Consider the following 13,361-nt stretch of genomic DNA (forward strand, 5'->3'; position numbering starts at 1 on the left):
GCGGGCTCAATATTTCGCGATTTAGGTCAAAGTTGGAGTTTTGGAATAATTCGCAAATTCTAATTTTCGCGACGCGCTGGGGTCGCAATATAGATTTTAATATTTTTGCATTTTGCCGGAATTGTTCACGAGACCTATTTTTCGGAATTGTAGGCGATTCGCGAACTTTGCGAGAATTAGGTCCTCACAAAAATAAAGTCGTTTACAGTATTTTAAAGTGAAGATACTGCCTTGATTCGCTTCGTCCTGAGTGGTGCTGCGCAGAGAAGCAATAACATGTATTTTATGAGCCGTTTATGTGGATATTGTTTTAAGGACTGCCCCGAATTGTTATTAGTTGTACCAATGCCTTTTACTAAGAGATATCGTCCACGAACTTCAATACACTGTTTCCCCTTTGACAGACTCCCGAGGAGAAGATCGAATACTTGGAACCTTAATAAGCGCAGAGGTGGTCACCGAAAAAATGATTACCTTCAATATGTAGGCTATATAAGGCTCTAAAGCAGTCAACGGGACTGCGAATGAGCTGTTCAGTGCGTCATGGTGTTTGTGTTTGTGTTCGTTTCTAATCTAGCTTTGTGAGATGTATCTAGTAGTGCCTTCAAATACCTCAGGGACACCATTTGCTGCCAAAATCGAAAATAAAAAAAAAATTGTGTAACCGGTTTTTAATGCACAAATGGCATCTTGAGTGTGAAGGGATAATATTTTTGGTAAATCTAAAATATTTTTTGATTCATATTTATAATGAATTTTGAATACATTACGCGCGTATTTCGAATGCGGCCAAAATAATACAGAATAAATACAAAATGAATATTCGTACTAAATATATTTCAACTTCGTTTGAAGTACGGCCTCTTTTTGCTAAGGGCTCGGTCGTGTAAATGGCAACCCGCATCTAGTTTATGCTTCGAAACAGATAACTGGAAGTTAAACTTAGCTGCCCACAGTGCTGATACACATTATTGTTATTCTTAGAGTGGTCTCGGTTATTTGAAGGGCGACCGACGTCCAGTGTATGCTTCAAAACAGATCAGTGGCAGTGAGTTTTAGCTGCCCAGAGTGCCGGCACACGTCATTGTTATTCTCAAAGTGGCCTCGGTTGTGTGAATGGACAGAAACATCCAGTTTATGCTTCGAAACAGGTCACTTGCAGTGAAAGTTAGCTGCCCAGAGTGCCGACACACGTTATTGTAGTTCTCAAAGTGGCCAAAGTCGTGTGAATGGCCACCAACGCCCAGTTTATGCTTCGAAACACGTCACTGGCCGTGAGAGCTGCCACAGTGCCGACACACGTTATAGTTATTCTCAGAGTTTCCTCACTCGTGTAAATAGACGCCGACGTCCACTTTATGCATTCGAAACAGATAACTGATAGGGAAAGTTAGCTGCCCATAGAGCCGACACACGTTATTGTTTTTCTATTCTCAGAGAGACCGCTCGCCCGTGTGATTTTCATTCCACGCGTGATGTTATGTTTCCCGTGAGCATTGAGCTACTATGAAACTCCCGTGTAGGGTCATGTGGGTGTGACGTCATGACCCCATCGACCATTCAGGATTTTTTCGTCCCGCCGACTCCGACGGTGGCTTTTCTGCGAAAAGACCACGCGTAAAAGCCGGAGACTCGCAGCCGCAGATAGACAAATGACGACCAGCACAGGGGGCTAACCAACGAGGTAGAGGGGCTTAGAGCGATAAAGCGGGGTTCCGGTCAGCACTCAAAAGTGACCCCCATTAGGCGGCTGCCATTGTACGCAAATTTGACCACTCGTCACATGACCAAGCCAAAGACGTGACGTCACAGGAAAGATGGCAGCGCCCATGCAGCGGCTGGCCCCAGCTGGGCCGGAGCATTGGCCGGAGCTTGTCGGATGCTTTGGTCGTTGTCGTTCGTCTCGGCGAGTTGATTTTAGACGCGGAAGCCGTCATATGAGGTTGTATGAGGCCGGTCGAAAGCGGCTTCAGAGCTCAGCGTGGTGTCTGACGTAGGTATAACGTGAAAATACGGACGAACGGTGAGCATTTCGCTAATGACCTACGAGGATATTGCCACGAAGAAGACAATTGGCCCTACGTTGCTCGGACCTCGGATTGCTTCGGACACCGCTAGGATAAAATTTAAGGCCAAGTTTTCGTGCTCTCGTTGACCATCGGAACCTTCGAGATCTGCAGTAAGGCGTGTGCAATATATTTGGATGCACAGTTTAGCGACGGCAATTGCGTGAGTCGTGCTTGGCAGTGTGCAATCATGGCGCCGCTTCGTTCAAATTGCCGAAGGCTCACTTTGGTTGTGCGGTGCACCGGAGAGCTTCCTTGCCGCTTGTAGTTCCCGTGCCGTGCTAAGTGATACTGTGCTCCTTCCCAAATTGTTCCGGCGTAGACGTACACTTTCACGGAGCACAGGTGTGCGGCGCGCCGAAGAGCTGCGTTCAAGCTGGTAGTTTCTGTGCCGTGCTTTAGGTGATGCTGTGCTGCCTACTAAATTGTTCTGGTGTAGACGTGCACCTTCACGGAGCAGAGGTGTTGCAGTTGGTATTGATTCCGCTGGTCTGTCGCACGTTTCTTCGACACCAAAGTTTCATCAACACTCGTTACGCGAATTGCAAGCTGTATGGACATTTCATCGCACGTGTTACCTACCCAGTCCACCCATTCACGCCGCTTTCCGACGGCAGTCTGCAGCGGCTCATTACCAGAAAATTGGTCTCATATCGATTTCAGCTCAGCTCGTCCACGGCAGTTGCCAGACCCCGAAAGAGAGGATTTGTTCGGACAGAATGCCACTAAAACAGGGCAACTTCTTTAGGGGTCAGGATAGACTTTTTTCTGTCTGTTTTATTATATTGTCACGGATGCTTGCTCCAGTCCTATTTTCTATCAATATTTACTATTCTGGAAAGTCCCATAGGCCATGCTCAGCTGTCATTGTATGTTCTGGTGGAGGTGTTGGGCACTTTACCCATAGCCCTTCACTCTATGTGTACCCTGGCGGCTCCTCAGCCGAATTGCCCGATAACAAGACATGGGTGGCACATTATCCCGAGTCTTAATCCCCCGGCGAGCCGTGAACCAAGTCCTATCCCGAGCCCGGCAGAAAAACCGCAAGACGAGCGAGTACCACAAGGACAAAACTCGGAAATACACCACGAAGAACTTGAAATCAAAGCCAGTCGCTGCTACCAGCAAAAACCACCGAAATTAGGTCTTTTGCCAGAAAGAACCGAAGCTGACTAAGCCAACAATGGCAAGCCTGTAGCAGCAAACCACGTCCGCTCGCGCCATCGTTTGCATGCCCGTCGCACCTCGCACTCCGATGCCCTTTCACGCAAGGTGCATAAGACGTCGAGGGCTGGATTGAACAATATGACCGTGTCGCCCGCCACAGCGGGTAGATGGACAACCAGCTCCTGCAGAACCTATACTTCTCGTGGAAGAAATTGCAAGGCACTGGTTTGACAACCACGAATCCTCCTTAACATCGTGGGAAGTTTGCAAGATCGAGCTGAAATGCATGTTCATTTGCCAACATTGACGAAAGAAAGCCGAATTCTTGATTCTGTCCAGGACACGGCCCCAACGAAAGCGTCACCACCCTCGTGGAGGATGTTTTGCTTCTGATCGAGCACCCACGCCAACCCTGATGCTACAGAAGACAAGAAGCTAAGAATACCATGTTCCTCATGTGAAAGACAACACCTTCAGCAGCCTTGTCCGCAACCCCACGACAACAGCCGAAGGGTTCATATCAATGAAGCTTCCAACATTGAATGTACACTGCAAGCCCGAGCATGTCACTATCAACAACTCCCCAGTGTTGCGACACTCGAGTCGTCCAGCTGCAACTTCGACGCCAGCCCCCAGGCATCTGTGACATCATTCACAACGGTGTCCGGGAGAAGATAAGGAAGCTAGTTCCTGCCATCAATTGCCCGGCTTTTATTTTGATCGCCGAGATTGTTTCAGAAGAAGTTAGACAGGCATTTCAACTGGAGACTTCTTCGAGCGAAGCGGCATCTGACGAAACGAGGGCGACTTATACCACAAAGTCACAACGACCACCACCGGCTACCTGTTACTATTCAATTCCTATTCAACGAGACACCCCAACGCCAAAGCATTCCCGACATCGGGAAGAACCAGTGTAGGTCCGCACTGAACAAAGTACACCGTGGAAAACGGAGGTACTGCGAATGGCCGACCGAAAACCACTCTGCTACCACTGCATGAGGCCGACCATGTTTACTGGAGGTGCCCGTACCAATGAATTGGCCTGCAAGGGTTCGTGCCGAACGACCCTCGACCACGTCTCGACGAGCGTCCGGGGAAGATTGAGGATTATCTTCGGCGGCCTTTGTCCCTGGTGCCGACATTGCCCCAAAGCTCGTGATCTACTTCATCTGGACGGGAGGTAAGCACGACAAAGCAGGTGAGCGGCAATGCAAGGAGAGTTGATCTGGTGTCGGCTGTCGCCCAAGGACAATACCTAATAGTTTGCTGACACTAATTATCTGTGTCCACGCCACGAAGCACACAATTTCCAACTTTGAGGGAGAATGCAGCTCAGTGATTTTAATAAATAGAATGGTTGGTTGCTCTCAAAAGCGAAAGTTGTGGGATGACGCTCAAAAGCGTCATCCCACAACAAGGTCCACAGGTATTACGACTGAACGCATGACAGGAGACTGTCGCAGAAAGAACTCGTTCTGGAACCATTAACTAAGAATCAATAATAATGTAATCCAATGGAAATAAACATATTTGATACACTAACCAGATAAAGCTATTTCCGCTTGCCTTTATGCCTTGAGAGTTTATACACCGAGAGTTGTGCTCACCACACGCGCAGGTCCTTTTGAGGACACTTGCATCTCTGACTCTTCAATATGAATTAATGGGACATACCAGACTGGCAGACATGTTGCATTGGGCTGCACTCATTCCACTTCTCCTGAACACACTTCTGAGCATATACTTTAATCGTATGTGTTGATGCATTGTTATATAGCAGGACACTTCCTATACGTATGACACAATAGACCCTTTGCAGAACCCCATCAAGCAACACAACTGTTACCATTTTTTTCGGCGTAAATCACACAAATGGGCCCCAGTTTACGTCGAATGCTAATGCAGCATTCGAGTCCAATAGGCACTAAGCCGAGTTCACAGTGATGGCGGACATAACACTCTTGTCGAACAAATGACCAAACTATGAAAGCCTGGGGAAATCAGAGTAGTAGCTACTGTAATTCGTGTCATCACAATTTGGCAAACAGCAAAGGATACAGTCTCGGTGAGCCAATATGCACGTTGGAGAGAGGCACATGACAACATGTCAATCAGAGTGCTCGTCTGCACAGATTTGTCACACACCTTCGCTCTGTCTCTCTGATTGGTTCGAGGGGGCTTTGGCGGGTGCCCTTTTTCAGGTTACAATGATACGAAGTATAGGCAACCAACACTTTTTAAGAAAGGCTATTGAGGAGACCGAAAGGAATGGTCAACATTTTTCAACAAGACTGCTCTTCAGGCAAGGGATGAACACAAATATGAATCATCTTATCCAGGTAATTAGAACAAATCCACCAGCTCTGGGTGCTGCCATCTTACCTGCGACGTCACGGCTGTTGTGAGGTCAGTGACGAGTTTTCACATTTGCGGAAAACATGGCGGCAACCGGGGGGGTGCCACTTCCGAACTTCCAGTTTATCACTCTAAGCCCCTCTACCTCGTTGGGGCTAACGCCCCTTTATGCGCAAAAGTATAGCGACATCCTTTGAATAATGCCGCCTGCTATCCTGGCCCGATCGAGGCGGCGCTACCGTCAACGCGCGGGTGTGAAAAGGCAGAACATGAAGTTAAAATTTGTGCGCGTCAGAGGAGGAAGGAGAAGGAACTACTATGGCTGTTCGAATTCACTGCATGCTATGAGCTCATGCCGCCAATCAAATAAGGCCAACTGTGCAACGTCACGGCTTTGGTCGTCTTTCTTTGAGTGCATCCTTAGAGGCTGGTAGACCGTGACAGTGCGCGTTTAGCCTGTGTGTATGTATTTGCGTGTCTTTCAGCCTTTGACTGACCTCTGACTCAAGTATAGGAAGGCCGTCTGCTATCCTGGGCCGATCCAGGCGGTGCTACACTCGACACGCGGGTGCAAAAAAGCAAAACATAAAGGTAAAAGGTGTGCGCGTCAGATTAGGGGGGAGAAGACGACGTTGCCTTTCTTATTCAAAGGCATTACCGGGGGCCGCTTTCTCGCGCAGTTTATCAGTCTCTTTGACCCACAAACCTCTGTTGTCAAGATAGTATTGAAACAGGAGGCCCATATAGGTCTTTCCAGCATTTATCACCCATGCAAAAAAATATGAGTAACCTGTATGTGGACGCATGCGAGGAGCCTTATACTTCGTGAAATGGAGCAGCATTACACGCCGAGAAAGCGTTTTACAACCCAAAAGGCGAAGATGGCACCTACAGAAGGCAATTTATTGGGTAGTTCTATTATCTACGTGAGCGACCAAAAGCGCCTTTGTGGTAAACGTTCGCGATTGGGCGAACCATAGGTTCCGGTATACTGATAATGGCTGACCAATCGCCGTTTCGGGGCGAGGCAAAGCCTGACACAAACCCCGCTAATCATGGACAGACAAATTTTGATTGTGACACCTTGAAGGAAATCTTTAGAGGATGCCACCGAAACATCTAGGCGCTATTAGAGGGACGGCAGTGTTGGCCAGCAAAGCGAGCAGGAAATTGTGGCTTCGAAGCCCACCCGTGCAGAAAACCCCAAACACTTGGCCCAGTTCACAAAATATCTGGTCTGTGAACAATAGGTGTTCTTGATTTTGACTACTTTTCAAACCTGTCATTATCACTGAACAAAGAAATATCATCCTCATAGGCAAAATACTGAGCTGCGGCGTTTGCTCCCGCACGCAAAAGCGGACACATTCACGCGTCACACAAAGGCGAGTGCGCGACCTCGCTCCTTGGGGCATTTCCTGTCATGCTGCGCCCCCTATTGGTCAAAACCAAATCATGTAAACCTGTCACCTTTACAGGAGACGGCATTTTGGCAATTGTTTATCCACTCTCCCCAAACTCTGCACCTGGCGAAGACGATATATGTTCCAAACTTTTGAAGGTAACACGAACCATACCTTGTCATTTACTATATCTCACTTCAAGCAATCTGTAGAGCTGATCTACCTTCCGGCGGATTGGAGATTTGGGAAAATGCTATCAATTTTTAAATCTGGTGATAAAAAACATGACTCTAATTATAGACCAATTTCATTAGCAAGTGTACCATGCACAATTATGGAGCATGTCATATATTCCCATGTCATTAGATACTTATCTGACCATGACCTAATTTGTAACAATCAACATGAATTCAAAAAAGGTTTTTCGTGTGAAAACGCAACGTTTTGAATTTGTTACTAATATGCACGAAAACATTCACTCTTCCATACATATTGATGCCATATTTCTTGAATTTGCCAAAGCCTTCGACTCCGTACCTCACCAACGCTTGTTGTACAAGCTTTCTATACCCTTAGCAAAAAGAGGCCGTACTTCAAACGAAGTTGAAATATATTTAGTACGAATATTCATTTTTCATTTATTCTGTATTATTTTGTCCGCATTCGAAATACGCGCGTAATGTATTCAAAATACATTATAAATATGAATCCAAATATATTTTAGATATACCAAAAATATTATCCCTTCACACTCAAGATGCCATTTGTGCATTAAAAACCGGTTACACAATTTTTTTTTTATTTTCGATTTTGTCAGCAAGTGGTGTCCCTGAGGTATTTGAAGGCACTCCTAGATACATCTCACAAAGCTACATTAGAAACGAACACAAACACAAACACCATGACGCACTGAACAGCTCATTCACAGTCCCGTTGACTGCACTAGAGTTTTATATAGCCTACATATTGAAGGTAATAATTTTTTCGGTGACCACCTCTGCGCTTATTAAGTTTCCAAGTATTCGATCTTCTCCTCGGGAGCCTGTCAAAGGGGAAACAGTGTTTTGAAGTTCGTGGACGATATCTCTTAGTAAAAGGCATTGGTACAACTAATAACAATTCGGCGCAGTCCTTAAAACAATATCCACACAAACGGCTCATAAAATGTATGTTATTGCTTCTCTGCGTAGCACCACTCAGGACGAAGCGAATCAAGGCAGTATCTTCACTTTAAAATACTGTGAACGACTTTGTTTTCGTGAGGACCTAATTCTCGCAAAGTTCGCAAATCGCCTACAATTCCGAAAAATAGGTCCCGTGAACAATTCCGGCAAAATGCATTAATATTAAAATCTATATTGCGATCCCAGCGCGTCGCGAAAATTAGAATTTGCGAATTATTCCAAAACTCCAACTTTGACCTAAATCGCGAAATATTGAGCCCGCGAAAAATAAATATTTTACAGTAGTTGTTTTGCCTTTCCATTTTAATAGTTGACTATTTAATATGGTAGTTAATATCACTATATTAAAGTCACTATTCACATCACGTACAATGGTGAGTATACACGTTCAGTGAACTAACATTTGCTAACAAAACCACTCCAAACGTATCTGTTCACAGCACCTGCTAAAGCTTTCCAGCATCAGCAAATGTTGTAGTTGTAGTTCCCGAACCCCGTTTGTGATTGGTGTGCAAGGAACTGATCAGGTGTGTCCTTGATAGAAAAAAGGAAACAATAACATAAACTGGACTGATTTATCAGTGCGATGCTCCGCAATTCAGTCGACAAACTAATCAAATGTTGTATTTAGGCGCTTCAGTGTACTCCATATCTACTTGAAGTGAACATCTAGAAGGGGAGCTTTTCACTATGTTGGTAGTCTAAGTCAAACTACCAAACTATTGCAGTCAAAAGGTATTTAGAGTATAACACAACAGTATTTACGATTTTCAGGCATTTCAAGAGTATTCTGCACGTATTTTTGATTGCTCCATTTTTTAGGGTTGGAGTATATTTTGCATGAATTAAATAAATATTTCAACAAATATACGTGAAAGGTATTTTGTGCCTATTAATTTAGTATTTACATATTTCAAAACGCATGAAGGGAACTTCAAATGTAGTTTAAGTAAAGGTATCTTAAAATGATTTTTAGAAGTATATTTTAGTACTAAGTAAAAAAAAAAAGAAGCTTATATTTTCGGTCTATTTTTTGTGTACTTAAAATTATGAACTGTATTTCAAATACACTCAAATTAGAATGTGGTATATTTCAAACGTATTAGTTTTCGCTACTTAACATTGATCCTGTTATCATACAATGAATTGCCAGTTTTCTTGAAAATCGTAAACAGGCTATATATGTCGGAGAGAGTAAATCTTCAAAATTATTAGTAAAGTCCGGTGTCCATCAGGGCAGCGTAATGTGTCCGCTTTTATTTCTCATTTATATAAACGACCTTCATATTAGCTTGACAGCATCCATAAGGCTTTTTGCAGAATGACTGTGTTATCTACCGCCGCATCACAAACCCAGATGATCAAGCACTACTGCTACAGCAAGACCTCAACATGATTTCACTTTGGTACAGCACATGGCAACTGAGATTGAACACTAACAAAACAAGATTTTTAACATTTTCCAGTCAGCCTTCTTGCACGCAAAAAAATTTTTCATTAACCACGAAGACATAAAAAAGTTCGAACATACAAGTCCTTAGGAGTAATTTTTTCAGAGGACCTCCGTTGGAACGATCACATCAATAACACCGTTTCAAGTGCATGTAAATCACTGGGATACATCAAACGCAACCTTTTCCGCTCATTTCAGACAGTCAAACTAACCGCCTACAAAGCATTTGTGCGATCCAAACTCGAATACGCCAACATCATCTTGTGGCCTCATCAAGCATACCTTCTTAAGAAACTTAAAAGGTTAAAACAGTGCAAAAAACGACGGACAGTGTAAAGAAGGACACAGACAAAGCGTTCTGTATGTGCCTTCTTTAACCTGTCCGTCGTTTTTTGCGCCGTTTTAACCTTTTAAGTATGTCATACCAACTCGCCCAGACTTCAACTTTAGCTTCTTAACAAGCTTGAATCTGTTCAAAACTAGGCATCACGCTACATCATGCATGACTATTCACGAACATCGAGTGTCACTATTATTAAAACCAACCTGGAGTTGAAACCTCTAACCGTTAAAACCAAACTAGCCTGTCTTGCTTTCCTTCATGGCATCTACTACTCATCATCGGAATTTTGTAGCCTCTATCTCCAAGATCCATCTTGCATTTCAAAGCGATGCGATCATCCACTAAAAATTGAGTCTCTCTTCTCCAGAACTAACAAATTTCAAAGTTCCTCCCCTTTACTTGCTATTGCCGACCGCAATTCGTTACCTGCTCACATCGTCCATAAAGTTAATACTAATAAATTTCGCGATATTTGTAATTTTTATTTGTAAAGTGTGATCAATGAATGTTTTTTGTGTGTTTTGCTGTTTACCTTTTAAAATTGTGCCTTAAATGTTGTATCCCCCCCTTCATGTAATCTATCCCAATTGGGATATTTTTGAGGCGAATAAATCTGATCTGATCTGATTGGGAGCTAACCTTTATGTTCCGTGACGAGGAGGTGTCTACAAAGCAGTCGAGTGCAGAACATAGGCGAGTTTATCGGGAGCTAAGAAATGGCAGAAGCCGGAGGAGGAGCCGTTCAGGGGTCCTTAGACAAAGGCCGATAAGTATAAGGTTCTTCACAGATACTAGGCTTCCAAGTTTTTGTTAGTAATATCAAGCTTGTATAATATGTATTTGTGCGAGTAGTTTGCTATAACGTACGCCGTTTATCCTGGCGCTTAAACATGTTTTTGGTGGGAATTCAGAGTTTCCCTAAAGGGGCCCTGGCGGGGTTAATTATCTCGTCTCATTGTGGTGATAACTCACTCTGCGGGCTCTAAGCATCCTAGAAGTCTTTAAATCCCGACAATACGTGGCCGATTTTCACATTAAAAAACAATCAAAGATCGAATACACCGAGGTCATCGCAGAGAATGGGAGGAGCGTGGTTCCGGCAGCATGTGACAAATGAAAACGCGACATTTCGTTGAGACTGCAAACGCTGTTCTTTTAAAATGTGCATGATTTTGTAGATAATAAAAGCAAACGAGAGTATGAGAAAAATGTAAATTTTTCGCGGATAGAGAACGTAATTCTGCAATTGTCGTCTCCAAAACAACACGCTGTTTTTTGTTCTTCTTTTTTTTTTTTTTTTCTCTCTTTACGGAAGTGGAAGACGGTCATGTGCTCTCGAGCGCGCGCTTGCAGAACAGACACATCGCATCGGTCTTCCTCAGGCAGATTCCGTCAGCGACGGAAGACCGATGCGTGTTTTCAAGACGCGTTTGCAAGCCATTGGATTCTGTCGTCCGGTGCGTCTGCTGCCTCGGGCGTACTGGCTCCTTCGCGGCGCGGTTCGCGCATCTCCCCGTTTCATGCGCTAGAATTTACGACAAGTACAACAGTGTCGCATCATAAAAAGATGGACCCCATGTCGGCTGCTCGTCGAAGCATCTCATCCAAAAGAGGCGTCAAGTTAGCGAGAGCCCTGCCGCAATAAAGCGATGGCTACGATGACGATCGACTTTGTCTGGGCGTCCAAAGTCCAGGCTACATTCATTTATCACGGCGACGAGCCGCGCGCATTCAAGATATTACTACGCGGATCCACCGGTCGGAGATGCGAGTATCTTCCACTTCCTATTGGCTGTCAGTAGTTCTGGTTTCAGGAAAGGCGCCTTCCATTCTCTGCGATGACCTCAGTGTACTCAATCTTAAATTGCTTTTTTAATGAAAAAATCAGCAGCGCATTGCGGAGATTTGAAGATTTTTTTAGGATGCTTAGAGCCCACAGAGTGAGTTATCATCATAAATAGGCAATCTCAAGAAGCTCCTGAGGGCCCCTTTAAGGGTACAAGTAAACATACCTGGGTACTGGTTAAGAAACTAAAATTAGTTTTCTGGCGAACCAAGCAGCATTATAAATATTCTTTTGCGCGAAACAAATGCATAGAAAACACGCATAGCGTGCAGTTTTTACATGCATAGAAATAGCAAACTGAGGTGTAGACAAGCACGCAGAAGACTGGAATGACCTACCGCCGCACATACTCGGTATTTGAAAGAAAAAAGTTACTAGTATGTTTCTTTCTTTGCTTTTGGTATATTTTCCAAACAATCATCGTATGTAGAAGTTCAAGATTTGTATCTCCTACGTTAAAACTGTTGGTAGAGGCAATAACTGTTCAATACAGTCGATAAAATAACCTACACTAAAGCCGGTTGAACTGGATTATTGTCGAAATTTCACACTGCACTGCAACGGCCTTCTCTACATCTGTTCAGATACTTTAAAATTTAATTGTGTAAAAGTCACATCACACATCTTATTTAATATAAATGACTTATTCAAAATTTGGTGCCGGTGCTCAACGTGTGTACTTAACTGTGTGAACCTCTTGCATATCCTTGTTAGGCCCGTAAGAGTGTAAATAGTTTTGCGTGAATGTGACTAAGGATTGTATTTTCTTATATAGTAAGGAGGAAGAATCACTCAGCTTCATTGGAATTGACCTTACCATTTTGAAGTCTCTGAGCAAGAAGCACCGTGAAGAAAATTTTAAGCACCATTTCTTGATGATGAGGAATCGCCCATGCCCGACAACGTATTCCTGAAAGGAAGAAAAACTTGCATTGATCAGCACGCAATTTACTGGCAATGATCAAGGCCAATGAGCGGTTACCTGACCATTTTTATTTGCGAGCAAGATTATGGCGAAGATAAAGCTGGATGGCCGAACGGGTAATAAAAACAAAATGTGAGGCGGGAAACTTATCCTTTTATCTAGTGTGAAATAATATCAACTGACTTGGAGATTCAGTCAAATTAAGATAAAGTGCTGTTGGCACGTCATTGGCTTTTTGCACACGAACCACTTGCTACAAATTAAAATAAGATGTTACATGTAGCACAGAAATTGTTAATTTATAAAGGACTTTATTGCCTTGTAAAGTCACTTAGTTGATTATATATTGAACGACAAAATACACATGTGGTCTCATATCCAAATTGATTGAAAAACGTCTCCGTGCCTTCTTGCTTAAGGGGCACAGATATTGTGTTCTGCCTCTGCATTTGTTTGTTTTTTGTGACACTCACTGTCGGGCTCGGACGTCTCCTTCCTGATGACGACATTGATGTGACTGTGCACTTTTTCATAGTCAGGTTCAAACTGGATTTGTGGACGGTAATATCAGTAATTCGATTTAGCGAGTCTGTACCGAAATAGCCATTATTTGGAG

General features: G+C 43.8%; 1 pseudogene; it reads right to left on the reverse strand.

The window, feature by feature from the left end:
* Window positions 1-12,689, reverse strand: part of LOC120842852 — a 135,777-nt pseudogene extending 123,088 nt beyond the window's left edge.
* Window positions 12,690-13,361: the final 672 nt, after the last annotated feature.

Source organism: Ixodes scapularis, unplaced genomic scaffold (assembly GCF_016920785.2).
Source record: "Ixodes scapularis isolate PalLabHiFi unplaced genomic scaffold, ASM1692078v2 ptg000834l_1___fragment_1__unscaffolded, whole genome shotgun sequence".
Lineage (NCBI taxonomy): Eukaryota > Metazoa > Arthropoda > Arachnida > Ixodida > Ixodidae > Ixodes > Ixodes scapularis.